The sequence below is a fragment of the Pseudophryne corroboree genome, chromosome 9 (assembly GCF_028390025.1).
Source record: "Pseudophryne corroboree isolate aPseCor3 chromosome 9, aPseCor3.hap2, whole genome shotgun sequence".
NCBI lineage: Eukaryota > Metazoa > Chordata > Amphibia > Anura > Myobatrachidae > Pseudophryne > Pseudophryne corroboree.
This window is the reverse complement of record NC_086452.1, coordinates 371100880-371120910: the sequence shown is the minus strand read 5'-3', so window position 1 is coordinate 371120910 and position 20031 is coordinate 371100880. Positions and strand designations below refer to the sequence as shown.

The 20031-nt window shown below is 46.3% G+C and overlaps 1 pseudogene; it reads right to left on the bottom strand.

Annotated features, from left to right (window-relative positions):
• Nucleotides 1–2226: 2226 nt before the first annotated feature.
• Nucleotides 2227–2347, bottom strand: LOC134958976 (5S ribosomal RNA; annotated as a pseudogene).
• Between the last annotated feature and the right edge of the window lie 17684 nt (nucleotides 2348–20031).

The window sequence follows — 20031 nt, the reverse complement described above, 5'->3', positions numbered from 1 at the left end:
TCATCGAAAATTCATCTGAACGTTGCCACGAAGTTAGCATAGGATGACAACAGAGCATCAGACCTTTCCCATATAGGTGAGGCCCAGTCTAGAGCGGCACCAGTGAGAAGAGAAATAAGGTATGCCACCTTAATGCGGTCAGTAGGGAAACTGCTGGGTTGCAATTCAAATTGGATCTCGCACTGGTTTAGGAAACCCCTGCAGGCTTTAGGGGATCCATCATATTTAGCAGGAGTCGGCAAGTGAAGGTAGGGAGCAGGAACAGGTATGGTGGGTGGGGACACCACCGGAGGCGCTGGAGTCGGCACACTGGACGCCCCTGATCCACGGAGGGCCGCTTGAATTTCATCCAGCCGGGAGGAGAGGTCCTGGAGACAGCGACCAACATGGCCTACAGCAGCCTCCTGACGTTCAAGGCGGGTTGCCAATTCTTGAAACAGCCTAAGCGCTTGGGCCTGGTCTCCGGCTGGATCCATTAGGTCAGTGCTTACTGTCACAACTGAGGGCTGATGACCGTGACTGGGAGCCTCAGTTGTAGGGGTTGACAGGTACCTGAATGTTGGAGGAGCGATGGGACTCCTAGACATGCGTAAAGACAGTAGCAAGGATGCCCGAAGGCGTGACCACGACAACTGGAAATATCTTTCAGTGATTTTATTAAATGAAAAGTCATAAAACGTGCAAAACCAATAGAAAGTCACAAGTGGAAATTTAGGTATGCAACTGGTTAATACCAGTAACCTGGAATGTAGAGAAAAGTTCTGTAAACTGTAAATGAAGCTAGGGTTCGCTGGAAAACTGTAGTTGTTGAAGAGTGGCTGCTGGAAAGCCGGAATACAGACATAGGTGAGTAAGGTGATGTTGTAGAGGGTTAATCACAGAGGTGTCGTGTTACACCACAGAGTGTAACACAGAGGAGTCAGGCTTGAATGCAGGAGAGTTCACTGGAGAATCTGTAGAAGACTGCACACAGGAACCACTGGAGACAAATGAAGCACTGACCTCTATCTGGCCCAGACACAGGATACTTATACCTGCAGCTATGCAGGCATTGGCTGGGCAATTATGCAGATTTCACAGCCAGTAGATTGGAGGAGCTGGAACATGTGATTGCATCCAACATGGCTGCGCCCATGCTGGAAGTAAGATGGAAAACCTGGTTTCGAACACAATGTAGAAACATAGTAGTAATGACGGCTCCGGCCGCAGAGGACAGGAGACGCCAAACAACAAGTGCATGCTGAGACACGTGGAAGGCAGTGGAGGCCGCGGAGGGCGTACAACCAGAAGGGAGATAGTGTCTCAGTACTCGGATCGTGACACTTGTTTAATTTTTCCGGTATGTCTTTCTTTAATCTTTTTCTTTTAATGTATTTGAAAAACTTTCCGGGGTTTGATTTACTTTCCTTTGCTATTAGCTTTTCCGTTTCTATTTCAGACTCTCTGTTTTCTTTTTTGCATATTTTGTTACAATCCTTATAGTACTGGAATACCTCCGCCTTCCCGTCTGATTTATACTTTTTGAATGCTCGCCTCTTTTTGTCCATTAGTTCATTCATTTTATTGTTAAGCCACATTGGCATGAAATTATTACTCCTTCGTTTGCTGTTCATGGGAATTAATTTATTAGTATAACTAGCGAGCAGCATTTTTAATACATCCCATTTCTTTCTAGTATTCTTGCCTTGAAACAAAATTTATAAGCAAATTGTATTGCAGAAGACTTGTGTGGGTGTACTCTTAAATTATATTTTATTAAATAAAGTAAGTTTTTTAAACCATAATGTTTATTATTACAGATTTAAAATTGATTCAAACTCAACTGATCCACCAAAAGAAATCGAAAAAAGGACATAGACAAATACACATATTATATGTTAGGAAAAAATTGATAAAATGTTCTGGTTAGTCTATGGTGATAGACTGCTGGGGAGATGTAGACACTGTAGTTCTACAGCTATCCCCTACCAAACCAGCACAAGCAAAGCTTGTTTTAATAGGACCTCATAGGATCATTTTGAGCGGACTTGTGTAAAACAGAAGTACAGATCCTTATTGATTCAAAAAGTATGCGTGTACATGATTAATATCCAAAACACTCTGAATTACTAGGCTCTCTAAACTAGTCAAGGAGCCGTGGACAAGAGAAGGTTGAAAGAGTTGATAGAGAAAAAAGACAAGTGAAATTGGTGATTCTGCTGTTGGTGTGTAGTCGAAATTGGTCAAAAATTACAACACCGGGTATTCTCTGGGGGTCCCCCCCTTCCAAGTACTGACCCAGCCCACCACCGCTTCGCTTCCAAGATTGGATGAGATTGGGCTTTATCGGTGTGGTATGATAGCAAGTATAAGACAAAAATTTGGTCGACTCACCAATGAGAGTGCACCTATGAAGAATATATAGGAGAAGAAAAGAGTGAAAGAAAGAAGGGGAAGGAAGAGAGAAAAGGAGGAAGAAAATTGGGGATCTGCTGTCTACGTTAAACACAGGGTAACCCTATGAATCATAGATGAGAGTCCCCAGAAAGCAGCAATGGAAATGAGCAAGCACACAGGACGGGTGAAACACGTTTTCCACTAAGAACCCAGGAGTACTTATCAGATTCCTTTCATCTACAGACTGACCCAGGGACCTGGGCAGTAACTGGTAACCTTAATACCCAAACACTCTCATTACCTCACTTTCTATAAATCCATATGCTAATTCATATCCCATACCGGGGATTTGGGACACCTAGTAGTACCTAATAGATCCAACCCTACCAATGGTAAGCTGACCCAGGGATCTGGGCAGCTATAGGTATCTCTGGTCTATCTGATACAGCAATTGCTATTTTTGCTATTCTTGCTATTTTTGCTATCACTATTTATTTTTAATAGCTTATTCTATCCACAATAATAAATATCAGACCTTTCCTATTTACTTTTCTCAGCTTTTCTACTAAGACTGACATTCAATTTCAAGTTAGTAGACGCCAATCTAAACATTTAGAGGAAGGGGGCAGTAATCTCAGGTTATTTCCTGAGATTGAGAAGCGGCACCTATATCAGCACTGCGTTTACAAGGATTTGCGTATCTACTGTATCTTTCTGGTGCTGTTCATTGATTGCATAGAAAATTTCATTCAATGTATTCATGATACAATCCTGTTTGAATTTTTCAAAGATTACCTTTTTATTCTAAAGATACGGTTATATGTTTACCCTGTCTAGCGAATCCCCAGAGTCTGTGTACTTTGGAAAGTGGTCTGGCAAATTTTGCCTAATTATTAATGGCAGAAGCACTTACTTCCTCTTTTTTGAGGAATTACTAGCTTGCATAGCGCCTTTCAATATAAATCTGTCTGGATTTACTCAAACCAATGGCTGAAGCATTATCTGTTTAGATATGATGTTATACTTCTAATGAATATGGGCCCTCATTCCGAGTAAAAATCTTCGCATCGCAGCGATTTTCCGCTTAATGCGCATGCGCAATGTCCGCACTGCGACTGCGCCAAGTAAATTTGCTATGCAGTTAGGATTTTTACTCACGGCTTTTTCATCGTTCTGGCGATCGTAATGTGATTGACAGGAAATGGGTGTTTCTGGGCGGAAACAGGCCGTTTTATGGGCGTGTGGGAAAAAACGCTACCGTTTCCGGAAAAAACGCAGGAGTAGCCGGAGAAATGGAGGAGTGTCTGGGCGAACGCTGGGTGTGTTTGTGACGTCAAACCAGGAACGACAAGCAGTGAACTGATCGCAGATGCCGAGTAAGTCTGGAGCTACTCAGAAACTGCTACGAGGTGTGTAATCGCAATATTGCGAATACATCGTTCGCAATTTTAAGATGCTAAGATTCACTCCCAGTAGGCGGCGGCTTAGCATGAGCAAATCTGCTAAAATCCGCTTGCGAGCGAACAACTCGGAATGACCCCCCTGGTGTATCATTTTTTCCAATACTTATTATAGTTAAGGAATTTTGATATATTGCTTTAAACACAATTCTGCCTGGTTGATTGGTATCCAGATCTTGAGTATGAAATAGCTATACAGGTATTGGATTTGCTTTCCCAGCTCATTTCTTTACTGTTTTCTGGGGACTCTCATCTATGATTCATAGGGTTACCCTGTGTCTAACGTAGACAGCAGATCCCCAATTTTCTTCCTCCTTTTCTCTCTTCCTTCCTTCCCCTTCTTCTTTCTTTCACGCTTTTCTTCTATATATTCTTCATAGGTGCACTCTCATTGGTGAGTCGACCAATTTTTGTCTTACACTTACTATCATACCACACCGATAAAGCCCAATCTCATCCAATCTTGGAAGCGAAGCGGTGGTGGGCTGGGTCAGTACCTGGAAGGGGGGACCCCCAGAGAACAGGGCCGAAACTAGGGGGGGGCTAGGGGGGCAGGCGACCTGGGCGCCGGATTGGAGGGGGCGCCGAGACCCCCTAACACCCTCTCCCTATGCGCCAGTGCCGTTTCTTGCGGCGGGCGAGCCGTGCAACCGCACGGGGCGCCCGCCGCGGCACTTCTTTGTACTTTGAATCCCCCTTCTCCCTCCTCCCGAGTGCCCAGCTTGGGGGGGCGGGGTTTCGCAGAATGACACGATTGCATTGTGACGTCACGACGCAAACGCGTCATTCCACGAAACCCCGCCCCCCCGAGCTGGGCACTCGGGAGGAGGGAGAAGGGGGAGCCGCGCAGACGAGGAGGGAGAGGCGGCTGAAGAGCAGCGAGAACCGCTTCAAATGTAAGTCAGCCCCTCTCCCTCCCTCTCTCTCTCTCTCTCTCTCTCCCTCCCTCTCCCCACCACCTGCCGGAATGTGTAAAATGGGGACCTGTCTGCCGCAATGTGTAAGATGGGGACACTTTTTCCTGCCGCAATGTGTAAAATGGGGATACTTTTTCCTGCCGCAATGTGTAAAATGGGGACACTTTTTCCTGCCGCAATGTGTAAAATGGGGACACTTGCCTGTCGTACTGTGTAAAATGGGGACACGTGCCTGCCGCAATGTGTAAAATGGGGACACTTTTTCCTGCCGCAATGTGTAAAATAGGGACACCTGTCTGCCGCAATGTGTAAAATGGGGTCACCTGTCTGCCGCAATGTGTAAAATGGGGACACTTGCCTGTCGTACTGTGTAAAATGGGGACACGTGTCTGCCGCAATGTGTAAAATGGGGACACTTGCCAGCGTACTGTGTAAAATGGGGACACGTGCTTGCCACAATTTGTAAAATGGGGACACTTTTTCCTGCCGCAATGTATAAAATGGGGACACCTGTCTGCCGCAATGTGTAAAATGGGGTCACCTGTCTGCCGCAATGTGTAAAATGGGGACACTTGCCTGTCGTACTGTGTAAAATGGGGACACTTTTTCCTGGATATGAAATTTATGTTAGAAAAGGCAATTTTTCAGGTAAAAAAGTTCTGAAAGAGATAGATATATATATATATATATATAATATTTTTATTCATTTATTTATTTATTTTAAAATGTTTAATTTTTTATTTATTTATTGTAAAAAAAAAAATCTTTTTTTTTTTTTGGAGGGGGGAAGGGGGGGGGGGGGGGGGGGGGTCAAATGACTACCTTGCCCCGGGTGACAAAAATCCTAGTTTCGGCCCTGCAGAGAGTACCTGGTGTTGTAATTTCTGACCCATTTCGACTACACACCAACAGCAGGATCACCAGTTTCACTTGTCTTTTTTCTCTAACAACTCTTTCAACCTTCTCTTGTTCACGGCTCCTTGATTACTTTAGAGAGCCTAATAATTCAGAGTGTTTTGGATATTAATCATGTACACGCATACTTTTTGAATCAATAAGGATCTGTACTTCTGTTTTACACAATTCCGCTCATCTTCTGCTAATCTTTCGTTCGCAATTTTGATAAGCTAAGATTCACTACCAGTAGGAGGTGGCTTAGCGTGTGCAAAGCTGCTAAAAGCAGCTTGCGAGCGAACAACTCGGAATGACCCCCTATGTCCTTTTTTCGATTTCTTTTGGTGGATCAGTTGAGTATGAATCAATTTTAAACCTGTAATAATAAACGTTATGTTTTAAAATACTTACTTTATTTAATAAAATATAATTTAAGAGTGCACCCACACAAGAGTCTTCTGCAATACAATTCGCTTAGTGGGGGTCATTCCAAGTGGTTCGCTAGCTGCTTTCGGTCGCAGCGCAGCGATTAGGTGAAAAAGCGGCATTTCTGCGCATGCGTATGGTGCGCAGTGCGCACGGACGACGTACTCTCACACAAAACTATGCAGTTTCACACAAGGTCTAGCGACGCTTTTCAGTCGCACTGCTGATCAGTGAGTGATTGACAGGAAGTGGGTGTTTCTGGGCAGAAACTGACCGTTTTTGGGGAGTGTTTGTAGAAACGCAGGCGTGCCCGATAAAAACGCAGGAGTGGCTGGGGAAACGGGGGAGTGGCTGGCCGAACGCAGGGCGTGTTTGTGACGTCAAAACAGGAACTAAAGAGTCTGAAGTGATCGCTAGCTAGGAGTAAGTTTCGAGCTGCTCAGAAACTGCACAATCTTTTTTTGTAGCAGCGCTGCGATCCTTTCGTTCGCACTTCTGCTAAGCGAAGATACACTCCCAGAGGGTGGCGGCTTAGCGTTTGCACTGCTGCTAAAAACAGCTAGCGAGCGAACAACTCGGAATGAGGGCCAGTGTTCTTTCTTCTGACTCTGGGTGCACCACCAGGTACTACTATCAGAGATTTATTCTCTTATATGGATTTAATTCTGATATATAATACAATTATTTGAAAAATTGGGACTGGTGCCGAATGATACCTTTCATGTAACCTTGAAACAAAATTTCCCAGTCAATGTTAAAGCTTCCCTCATCATGTCAAAGTTGGCTTTGCTAAAGTTTAAAGTCTAGTTGAGCCTGTATAGGGCTGCTTGTGAATACTGATATTGAATGTGACCATATTGTGGTCGCTGTTTCAGATGGGCTCCCCTACTAAAATATTTGATATAAATTCCTCATTGTTTGTTAAAACCAGGTCTAAGATTGCATTGTACCTACTGTAACTGGTTCCTCGACTAATTGAAGTAGTGATCGTTTTGTGTGTTTAAAAACCTATTACCCCAAGCAGTATCACATTAATTATTACATCTCCTAATCCTGACGCTTTTTCGATTTGCTTCAGTAAGAATTCCTCATCAGACACATTAATATCAGGTGGCTTGTAGCATATCTCTAGTAGAATCTTTTTAGTTCCCTTTCCCCCGCATGCAGTTTCTACCCATAAAGTCTCCACAGTATTTACAGTCCCATCGCTAATGTCTTCCTTTATATCAGGTTTTAAAAAATGCTTTACATAAAGACATACCCCTCCAACCCATTTATTTATTTATTCTATCCCTCCTGAACAGCGTTCAACCCTCCAGATTTACTGTCCAATCATAAGTTTCGTCCCACCAAGTTTCAGTAATACCTATAATATCATGTTTGCTGAGGGGACTTCTAGTTCCCCCTTTATCCCTGTAAGGCTTCTAGCATTTACATACATACAATTAAGATATTCACTCTTATGCTAGGAACGTAATTTTCTATATGCATTATTGGCGATCCATATTCATTGTCAATTTGTGTTTTGGTAATACCCTAGCCGGCTGCTCTTTCCCTACCCCCTTCTCCACCCCCATTCAGCTCACTACCTCCATCCGTACTATTCTCACTGCTTGACCCATAGTTTCTAGCTAAACCCTCCCCCCATGCATGCATGTGGGCATGTACACAATATACCCTATGTGCCCCAATGTCTCCCTAAATATATAAACATAGAAAAATTGGCTAACTTTGTGAGAAAACTACAAAACCTATTTTAATACTTATGGTTTATGATTGTTTGGTCTGCTGTGCGTCTGGTCATCATCCTGCTGTCAGCATGGTGGGCCTATTTTTATGTGGAGGCCTGGAGCTATAGCTCCATCCACCCCATTGTTAATCTGGCCCTGCATACCCATACATACACACACTTTCTCTCTCTTTCTTACTCTCCCTCAACTTACCTATCACTGGCTGGCAGGAGCTGCTGCAGATCATTATCCTGTGGTAGCAGCCTGGTTCCATGTGGCCCCGCCCCTCCATTCCATGTAGCTCCGCCCCCATTTCATGCCAGAATTCTGACACTGTCACAGGAGGGGAAGAGGACGCTGCAAGCTTCAACTGAAAATGTCCTTCCCAAAATGGCCGCCCCCTCAGAAGAGACCGTTATTAAGATACTAGAGGAACTTCCTCTATTTTCTTTAATAACTGTCTCCCTGAGGCGGGCGGACGGTGGCATGAGCGGCCCGGGCCCTCTCCTCTCTGTTAAAGAGGCCGGGCCCAGGACATCTGTGCCTGCAGCACTCCCATGATGGCAGGCCTGAAGACAAGGATAAAGGATTAACCTTGTACGGATCTCAAACATAGGCTTCGATCATTGTTGGAACATTGTGAGCTGATTTGTATACATTTGTTTTCTATGTATGAGTAATGACCCTGCTTTACTTCTTCCTTTATAGATCTAGGGGGTTATTCAGGTTTGCTAGCAAACAAAAAAAAGTTAGCAATTGGGCAAAACCATTCTGCACTGCAGGCGGGTCAGATGTAACATGTACAGAGAGATTTAGATTTGGAGGGTTATATTATTTCTGTGCAGGGTAAATATTGGCTGCTTATTTTCTACACTGCAATTTAGATTTCAGTTTGAACACACCCCACCCAAATCTAAATCTCTCTGCACATGTTACATCTGCTTCACCTGCAGTGCAACATGGTTTTGCCCAATTGCTAACTTTTTTGGTTTGCTAACAAACCTGAATAAGGAACCTAGTCTGTGGGGTGATATAAACAGCTCAATATATTGTAAAATATGTAATAATGCACCCCTATTATGAAATATAAGGTTATCAGGAAGCCAAATATGTGGAAGTACGTAGCCACGGTCAGAGCCGGTAGCAGTATAATGAGTCAAACTGACTCATTATACTCCGCCTGCCACTACACAGCGGGCCATAACGAAGAGGATGCGCCAGTGAGGTATCCATGGCGGCGTAAAAGAAACTGAAGGGGGTTGAGATCAATCATCACCCTCCAAACTGGTGCCGCGCTGCAGCGGCTGTCTCTCACTGTCTCTTGACTGTGTGTGCTGGCCGCTCAAAGCATGCTGGAAAGAGGGAGGTGGGGCAGTCACCGAAGCTCTACATTCACTGGAGTGGATCAAAGGCAGTGGAGGGTATGAGCAGCTTCCATGAAGAGCTCTCCTGCGCCAGAGCTAGGCAATATCAGACCAGCCAAGCTGCTATAGTATGCACAATATGTATGCCATAAAAAAAAGGAATACATGTAAATACCAGCACATGTGTCTGTCTGTGTGTTTTGCTACTGTATGTGTCTGTGTGATGTGTGTATAAGTAATAAATATATATATATATATACACACACACACACACACACACACACACACACACACACATATACAGGTTGAGTATCCTTTATCCAAAATGCTTGGGACCAGAAGAATTTTGGATATCGGATTTTTCCGTATTTTGGAATAATCGCATACCATAATGAGATATCATGGCGATGGGGCCCAAGTCTAAGCATGGAATGTATTTATGTTTCATATACACCTTATACACACAGCCTGAAGGTAATTTTAGCCAATATTTTTAATAACTTTGTGTATTAAACAAAGTTTGTGTACATTGAGCCATCAGAAAACAAAGGTTTCACTATCTCACTCAAAAAAATCCGTATTTCGGAATTTTCCGTATTTCGGAGTATTTGGACATGGGATACTCAACCTGTATACACATACATATACACAGTGGGGCAAAAAAGTATTTGGACAGCCACCGATTGTGCAAGTTGACCCACTTAAAAGGATGAGAGAGGGCTGTAATTTCCATCCTAGGTACACTTCAACTGTGAGAGACAGAATCTGAAAAAATAAATAAACAGGAAATCACATTGTATGATTTTTAAACAATTTACTTGTATATTCTTGTGGAAAATAAATATTTGGACAATCAAAAAATTTTAACTCAATACTTTGTAATATAACCTCGGTGTGCAATTACAGAGGTCAAACGTTTCCTGTAGTTCTTGACCAGGTTTGCAAACACTGTAGCAGGTATTTTGGCCCACTCTTCCATGCAGATCTTCTCTAGATCTTCCATGCAGATCTTCTCTTGTCATGTATATACACACAAAAAAAGGTATATTCCCAAAGAAAGAATGAAAGCACTCACCAAAATTCAGCAGCAGTAAAGTCAAATAGTCAGTCCATGTATTCCAAAAATGTTCTTAGTTGCAGTATAAACACTGACGTATCGGTCCCAGCCAGGGACCTTTATCAAGGTATCCACAACACAGACAACAGTTACTTGTGCATCATGTGCATTCACTTGTGGTAGATGCCTTTTGGCTGGGTGAAAGTGCAGGATCCTTTACACAAACACATTATATATATATATATATATATATATATATATATATATATATATATATATAAAATAAGATTTTACTTACTGGTAAATCTATTTCTCGTAGTCCGTAGTGGATGCTGGGGACTCCGTAAGGACCATGGGGAATAGACGGGCTCCGCAGGAGAAAGGGCACTCTAAGAAAGAATTAGGACTACTGGTGTGCACTGGCTCCTCCCTCTATGTCCCTCCTCCAGACCTCAGTTAAGGAAACTGTGCCCGGAAGAGCTGACAGTACAAGGAAAGGATTTTGGAATCCAGGGTAAGACTCATACCAGCCACACCAATCACACCGTATAACTCGTGATAAACTTACCCAGTTAACAGTATGAACAACAACAGAGCATCAGACAAACCTGATGCAACCATAACATAACCCTTATTTAAGCAATAACTGTATACAAGTTTTGCAGAAGAAGTCCGCACTTGGGACGGGCGCCCAGCATCCACTACGGACTACGAGAAATAGATTTACCGGTAAAATCTTATTTTCTCTAACGTCCTAGTGGATGCTGGGGACTCCGTAAGGACCATGGGGATTATACCAAAGCTCCTAAACGGGCGGGAGAGTGCGGATGACAGCACCGAATGAGCAAACACAAGGTCCTCCTCAGCCAGGGTATCAAACTTGTAGAATTTTGCAAACGTGTTTGAACCCGACCAAGTAGCTGCTCGGCAAAGCTGTAATGCCGAGACCCCTCGGGCAGCCGCCCAAGAAGAGCCCACCTTCCTTGTGGAATGGGCTTTTACAGATTTTGGATGCGGCAATCCAGCCGCAGAATGAGCCTGCTGAATCGTGTTACAGATCCAGCGAGCAATAGTTTGCTTTGAAGCAGGAGCACCCAGCTTGTTGGATGCATACAGGATAAACAGCGAGTCAGTTTTCCTGACTCCAGCCGTTCTGGCTACATAAATCTTCAAAGCCCTGACTACATCTAGTAACTTGGAATCCTCCAAGTCACGAGTAGCCGCAGGCACCACAATAGGTTGGTTCAAATGAAAAGATGACACCACCTTCGGCAGAAATTGCGGACGAGTCCGTAATTCTGCCCTGTCCATATGGAAAACCAGACAGGGGCTTTTACATGACAAAGCCGCCAATTCTGACACACGCCTAGCCGAAGCTAAGGCCAATAGCATGACCACTTTCCACGTGAGATACTTTAACTCCACAGTCTTAAGTGGCTCAAACCAGTGAGATTTCAGGAAACTCAACACCACGTTAAGATCCCAAGGTGCCACTGGTGGCACAAAAGGGGGCTGAATATGCAGCACTCCCATTACAAACGTCTGAACCTCAGGAAGAGAAGCCAGTTCCTTTTGAAAGAAAATGGATAGGGCCGAAATCTGGACCTTTATGGACCCTAATTTTAAGCCCATAGTCACTCCCGACTGTAGGAAGTGAAGGAAACGGCCCAGCTGGAATTCCTCTGTAGGGGCCTTCCTGGCCTCACACCAAGCAACATATTTTCGCAATATACGGTGATAATGTTTAGCTGTCAAGTCCTTCCTAGCCTTTATCAGCGTAGGAATAACTTCATCCGGAATGCCTTTTTCCACTAGGATCCGGCGTTCAACCGCCATGCCGTCAAACGCAGCCGCGGTAATTCTTGGAACAGACAGGGCCCCTGTTGCAACAGATCCTGTCTGAGAGGCAGAGGCCATGGGTCCTCTGTGAGCATTTCTTGCAGTTACGGGTACCAAGTCCTTCTTGGCCAATCCGGAACAATGAGTATTGTTCTCACTCCTCTTTTTCTTACTATTCTCAGCACCTTGGGTATGAGAGGAAGAGGAGGAAACACATAGACCGACTGGAACACCCACGGTGTTACTAGTGCGTCCACAGCTATCGCCTGAGGGTCTCTTGACCTGGCGCAATACTTTTGTAGCTTTTTGTTGAGGCGGGATGCCATCATGTCCACCTGTGGCAGTTCCCATCGATTTGTAATCTGTGTGAAGACTTCTTGATGAAGTCCCCACACTCCCGGGTGGAGGTCGTGCCTGCTGAGGAAGTCTGCTTCCCAGTTGTCCACTTCTGGAATGAACACTGCTGACAGTGCTCGTACGTGATTCTCCGCCCATCGAAGAATTCTGGTGGCTTCCGCCATTGCCACCCTGCTCCTTGTGCCGCCTTGGCGGATTACATGAGCCACTGCGGTGATTTTGTCTGATTGAATCAGCACCGATTGGTTGAGAAGCAGGGTCTCCGCTTGACTTAGGGCGTTGTATATGGCCCTTAGCTCCAGGATATTGATGTGAAGGCAAGTCTCCTGACTTGACCACAGCCCTTGGAAACTTCTTCCCTGAGTGACTGCCCCCCACCCTCGGAGGCTTGCATCCGTGGTCACCAGGACCCAGTCCTGAATGCCGAACCTGCGGCCTTCGAGAAGGTGAGTACTCTGCAGCCACCACAGAAGAGACACCTTGGCCCTGGGGGATAGGGTAATCAGCCGATGCATCTGTCGATGCGATCCGGACCACTTGTCCAACAGATCCCATTGAAAAGGTCCTCGCATGGAACCTGCCGAAGGGAATGGCCTTGTATGACGCCACCATCTTTCCCAGGACTCTCGTGCAGTGATGCACCGACACCTGTTTTGGTTTTAAGAGGTCTCTGACCAGTGTCATGAGTTCCTGAGCCTTCCCCGTCGGGAGAAAACCTTCTTCTGGTCTGTGTCCAGAATCATGCCCAGGAAGGGCAGACACGTCGTAGGAATCAGCTGCGACTTTGGAATATTCAGAAACCAGCCATGCTGTTGTAACACTTCCCGAGAGCATGCTACACTAATCAGCAACTGCTCTCTGGAACTCGCCTTTATGAGGAGATCGTCCAAGTATGGGATAATTGTGACTCCTTGCCTTCGCAGGAGCACCATCATTACTGCCATTATCTTGGTAAATATTATCGGTGCCGTGGACAGACCAAACGGCAACGTCTGGAATTGGTAATGACAATCCTGTACCAAGAATCTGAGGTACTCCTGATGAGGTGGATAAACGGGGACATGAAGGTAAGCATCCTTTATGTCCAGAGACACCATAAAATCCCCCTCCTTGCGATGACCGCTCTGAGCGATTCCATCTTGAACTTGAACTTCCCAAGTATATGTTCAGGGATTTTAAATTCAATATGGGTCTGACCGAACCATCTGGTTTCGGGACTACAACATGGTCGAATAATAACCCCCTCCTTGTTGAAGGAGGGGAACCTTGACCACCACCTGTTGAAGATACAATTTGTGAATTGCAGTTAACCCTGTTTCCCTCTCGGGGGGGGGGGAAGCCGGCAGGGCCGTCAGTGAGGAGGCATCTTCTCAAAGTCCAGCTTGTATCCCTGAGACACAATAACTATTGCCCAGGGATCTAACAGGGAGTGAACCCACTTGTGGCTGAACTTACGAAAGCGTGCCCCTACCGGGCCTAGCTCTGCCTGTGGAGCCCCAGCGACATGATTTGGATTTTTGTAGAGGCCGGGTAGGACTTCAGTTCCTGGGAACTAGCTGTGTTGTGCAGCTGGTTTCCTCTGCCCCCGCCTCTGGCAAGAAAGGACGCACCTCGGACTTTCTTGTTTCTTTGTTCGAACGGCTGCATTTGATAATGACGTGCTTTCCTAGGCTGTGCAGGAATATAAGGCAAAATATCAGAATTACCAGCTATAGCTGTGGAGACCAGGTCCGAGAACCCTTCTCCACACAATCCTCAGCCTTCCATATGCCACTTAAGTTGGCATCATCTGTCCATTGCATATTCTACAGGATACGTCAAGCAGAAATCGACATAGCTTTGCCTCTAGGACCCAGTATACTCATGTCTCTTTGGGCATGTTTTTTGATATATATATCTCTTAAGACAGCATCTTTAATATATATATATATGTATATATATATATACACATATATATATATATATACATACTAGGGTCTCAATTTCTGCTGATAAGGTACCTGTCCACGCTGCCACAGCGCTATAAACCCATGCCGACACAATCGCCGGTCTGAGTAGTGTACCCAAATGTGCACGCTATCTGCAGGATCCCTGAGAATAGCTAGTGCTACCTTTTGGGCAAACGTGACACCCTAGGGGAAGATTCCCAACACATCCTGGCCCTAGTGGGGAAAGGATACTGCCTGAGAATTCTTTGTGGGAAGCTGCAGTCTCTTGTCTGGAGATTCCCGCTCTTTTTCCTCATGAGAGGAGGGAAATTTACCTCAGCTTTCTTCCCCTTAAAATGTGTACCCTTGTGTCAGGGACAGATGAGTCATCAGTGGTATGCAAATCATCTTTATCACAATAATCATATATTGAATACTTTTCTGCCATTTTGGCTGTAACTTTGCATTATCGTAGTCGACACTGGAGTCAAACTCTGTGTCGATATCAGTGTCTATTATTTTGGATAGTGAGCATTGTGAGACTCTGAAGGTCTCTGCGCCATAGGGACAGACATGGGTAGATTTCCTGTCTGTTCTCTAATCTTTTGTGCAATAAATTCACCTTAGCACTTACACATATCCAAACAGGTGTCGGCATTGTCGACGGAGACACCCTCTCACACACATATTAGCTCCATCTCCTCCTTAGGGGAGCCTTTTACCTTAGACATGTCGACACACACGTACCGACACACCACACACAGGGGATGCTCTATTTGAAGACAGTTCCCCCACAAGGCCCTTTGGAGAGACAGAGAGAGAGTATGCCAGCACACACCCCAGCGCTATATGACCCAGGAATCACACAGTAACGTAGTGTTAACCCAGTAGCTGCTGTATATATTGTTTTTACGCCAAATTTATGTGCCCCCCCCTCTCTTTTTCACCCTCTTCTATCGTGCTTCTGCAGGGGAGAGCCTGGGGAGCTTCCTCTCAGCGGAGCTGTGGAGAGAAAATGGCGCTGGTGAGTGCTGAGGAAGAAACTCCGCCCCCTCAGCGGCGGGCTTCTGTCCCGCGATTTTGTGTAAAATAATGGCGGGGGCTCATGCATATATACAGTGCACAACTGTATATATGCCCACTTTGCCAAGAGGTCTCTAATTGCTGCCCAGCCCCCCCCCCCCCCCCCCCCGGCGCCCTGCACCCTACAGTGACCGGAGTGTGTGGGTGTAATGTGGGAGCAATGGCGCACAGCTGCAGTGCTGTGCGCTACCTCATATGAAAACAGGAGTCTTCTGCCGACGATTTTGAAGTCTTCTTGCTTCTCTCGCCGGCTTCTGCCTTCTGGCTCTGCGAGGGGGATGGCGGCGCGGCTCCGGGATCGGACGACCAAGGGTGAGTTCCTGTGTTCGATCCCTCTGGAGCTAATGGTGTCCAGTAGCCTAAGAAGCACGACCTATCCGCAGTTAGTAGGTTTGCTTCTCTCCCCTCAGTCCCACGTAGCAGAGAGTCTGTTGCCAGCAGATCTCTCTGAAAATAAAAAACCTAACAAAATACTTTCTTCTTAGCAAGCTCAGGAGAGCTCACTAAAGTGCACCCAGCTCGGCCGGGCACAGATTCCAACTGAGGTCTGGAGGAGGGACATAGAGGGAGGAGCCAGTGCACACCAGTAGTCCTAATTCCTTCTTAGAGTGCCCTGTTGCCTGCGGAGCCCGTCTATTCCCCATGGTCCTTACGGAGTCCCCAGCATCCACAAGGACGTTAGAGAAATGTGTGTGTGTGTGTGTGTGTGTGTGGTAAGCCAGAGTCTTGCACTCCCAATATACAGTAGGTGAACAGCTTCAGCCGGTTCCCTCACATATTGGCAAACATCAAACAGATGTGCGTCACTCCAAGCTTGGCCCAACATTTCAGGACATTTTTATACGTTGGGTTTATCTTGGAGTCTGTGCATGTTTAATATTGCAGTGAGTGCCGCCCTCTGCTAAATATATATATATATGGTTTTAAGATTGTTTTTATGAGACTGAGGGGTGTAATTTTGAATTTAATGCTGTCTGTAGTATATGGTGGTCACTAATGCTGTCTGTATAATATGGCATTTGCTTATGCTGTGTCTTATATGGCGTCACTAATGCTGTCTATATTATATGTAAGTCACTGATGCTGTCTGTAGTATATGGCGGTCTCTAATGCTGTGTTTAGTATATGGTGATCACTAATGCTGTCTTTAGTATATGGTGGTCACCAATGCTGTCTGTAGTATATGGGGGCAGTGGCGTCACAAGGTGGGTGCGGCCCGCACCCAGGCGTCATCCACTGAGGGGTGACACCAAAGTGCCGGCTCCTGCTCAGTGACAGGAGCCGGGTGCTGCACTGTAACATTACATGCAGCAACCCGGCTCCTGTCACCATGTAGGAGCTGGCACTGCAGACACGCCAATCTCGGGGGCAGGCCGCAACCTCCCGAACCCCCAGAGTGACGAAAATACGGGTCGGGGTGCTTAGCCATGCCCTCTCATGAAGCCACGCCCCTCCCGCGGGTCGTCCATGAAGCCACCCCCCTGCCACACCAGGTACATAAGAGGTGAGTGACGCCTCTGTATGGGGGTCACTAATAATGTCTGTTGTATATGTAGGTCACTAATGCTGTCTTTAGTACATTGCAGCCACTTATGCTGTCTGTACTATATGGTGGTCATGTAAGTAATGGGTGACTGCTATCCACTGGGAAAGGAGGCACTATGATGAGACGTATTGAGTATGTTTGACTGCTGGACGGGATGCCCGCGGTCATAATACCGGCGATGTCGGCATCGCAATGTTTTAAACTCCGACAGGGGCGAGGTAAGTATGTTACGCCTTCTCCTTTACCCCTAAATTCTCCCTTCCCGCAGCCTAACCCTAACCTCCTCCCTGTGGTGCCTAAATACCCCTTTCCATTAGCATGACCCTAACCCTCCCTCCTTAGTGCCTAACATTAACCTCCCCCTGTGGTGCCTAACCCAACCCCCCCTTCCCCACAGCCTAACCCTAACCCTTAGGGCCTAAACCTAACCTCTTCCCCTTGGCCGCTGTACTTACGGCCTGGATTCCGGCGTCGACATTCTGACGGGTGTTGAGATTTTGGCGCTAGTATACCAACTGCCACGCTCCTGACAGCCGGCATCTTATCCGCATCCCAATGAGTCTTTGCCTTGGTGAGAGAAAGGCTAGCTTTACCCCGGAGAGGCGTAGGAGGGGTCCCCTATCCTCTTTTCTCAGAGCACCCGGCTCTTCCTCTCTACAGCGGTCCTGCTATCGCTGCCAGTGCTGGGAATCTAACATCATGATCTCATGACCGTCCCTGGTGCGCAAACCTATGGCATAAGGGAGGAGACCTCCATGTGGTGTAGTTCTGTAGTGTTCCCCCCCAGGATTTTGGGTGGGCAGGGCACAGAAGCTGCATACGCGTGAAAAGTAGAGATGAGCGCCTGAAATTTTTCGGGTTTTGTGTTTTGGTTTTGGGTTCGGTTCCGCGGCCGTGTTTTGGGTTCGACCGCGTTTTGGCAAAACCTCACCGAATTTTTTTTGTCGGATTCGGGTGTGTTTTGGATTTGGGTGTTTTTTTAAAAAAACACTAAAAAACAGCTTAAATCATAGAATTTGGGGGTCATTTTGATCCCATATTATTATTAACCTCAAAAACCATAATTTCCACTCATTTTCAGTCTATTCTGAATACCTCACACCTCACAATATTATTTTTAGTCCTAAAATTTGCACCAAGGTCGCTGGATGACTAAGCTAAGCGACACTAGTGGCCGACACAAACACCTGGCCCATCTAGGAGTGGCACTGCAGTGTCACGCAGGATGTCCCTTCCAAAAAACCCTCCCCAATCAGCACATGACGCAAAGAAAAAAAGAGGCGCAATGAGGTAGCAGACTGTGTGAGTAAGATAAGCGACCCTAGTGGCCGACACAAACACCGGGCCCATTTAGGAGTGGCACTGCAGTGTCACGCAGGATGTCTCTTCCAAAAAACCCTCCCCAATCAGCACATGACGCAAAGAAAAAAAGAGGCGCAATGAGGTAGCTGACTGTGTGAGTAAGATAAGCGACCCTAGTGGCCGACACAAACACCGGGCCCATTTAGGAGTGGCACTGCAGTGTCACGCAGGATGTCCCTTCCAAAAAACCCTCCCCAATCAGCACATGACGCAAAGAAAAAAAGAGGCGCAATGAGGTAGCTGACTGTGTGAGTAAGATTAGCAACCCTAGTGGCCGACACAAACACCGGGCCCATTTAGGAGTGGCACTGCAGTGTCACGCAGGATGTCCCTTCCAAAAAACCCTCCCCAATCAGCACATGACGCAAAGAAAAAAAGAGGCGCAATGAGGTAGCTGACTGTGTGAGTAAGATTAGCGACCCTAGTGGCCGACACAAACACCGGGCCCATTTAGGAGTGGCACTGCAGTGTCACGCAGGATGTCCCTTCCAAAAAGCCCTCCCCAATCAGCACATGACGCAAAGAAAAAAAGAGGCGCAATGAGGTAGCTGACTGTGTGAGTAAGATTAGCGACCCTAGTGGCCGACACAAACACCGGGCCCATCTAGGAGTGGCACTGCAGTGTCACGCAGGATGTCCCTTCCAAAAAACCCTCCCCAATCAGCACATGACGCAAAGAAAAAAAGAGGCGCAATGAGGTAGCTGACTGTGTGAGTAAGATTAGCGACCCTAGTGGCCGACACAAACACCGGGCCCATTTAGGAGTGGCACTGCAGTGTCACGCAGGATGTCCCTTCCAAAAAACCCTCCCCAATCAGCACATGACGCAAAGAAAAAAAGAGGCACAATGAGGTAGCTGACTGTGTGAGTAAGATTAGCGACCCTAGTGGCCGACACAAACACCGGGCCCATTTAGGAGTGGCACTGCAGTGTCACGCAGGATGTACCTTCCAAAAAACCCTCCCCAATCAGCACATGACGCAAAGAAAAAAAGAGGCGCAATGAGGTAGCTGACTGTGTGAGTAAGATTAGCGACCCTAGTGGCCGACACAAACACCGGGCCCATTTAGGAGTGGCACTGCAGTGTCACGCAGGATGTCCCTTCCAAAAAACCCTCCCCAAACAGCACATGACGCAAAGAAAAATAAAAGAAAAAAGAGGTGCAAGATGGAATTGTCCTTGGGCCCTCCCACCCACCCTTATGTTGTATAAACAAAACAGGACATGCACACTTTAACCAACCCATCATTTCAGTGACAGGGTCTGCCACACGACTGTGACTGATATGACGGGTTGGTTTGGACCCCCCCCAAAAAAGAAGCAATTAATCTCTCATTGCACAAACTGGCTCTACAGAGGCAAGATGTCCACCTCATCATCACCCTCCGATATATCACCGTGTACATCCCCCTCCTCACAGATTATCAATTCGTCCCCACTGGAATCCACCATCTCAGCTCCCTGTGTACTTTGTGGAGGCAATTGCTGCTGGTCAATGTCTCCGCGGAGGAATTGATTATAATTCATTTTAATGAACATCATCTTCTCCACATTTTCTGGATGTAACCTCGTACGCCGATTGCTGACAAGGTGAGCGGCGGCACTAAACACTCTTTCGGAGTACACACTTGTGGGAGGGCAACTTAGGTAGAATAAAGCCAGTTTGTGCAATGGCCTCCAAATTGCCTCTTT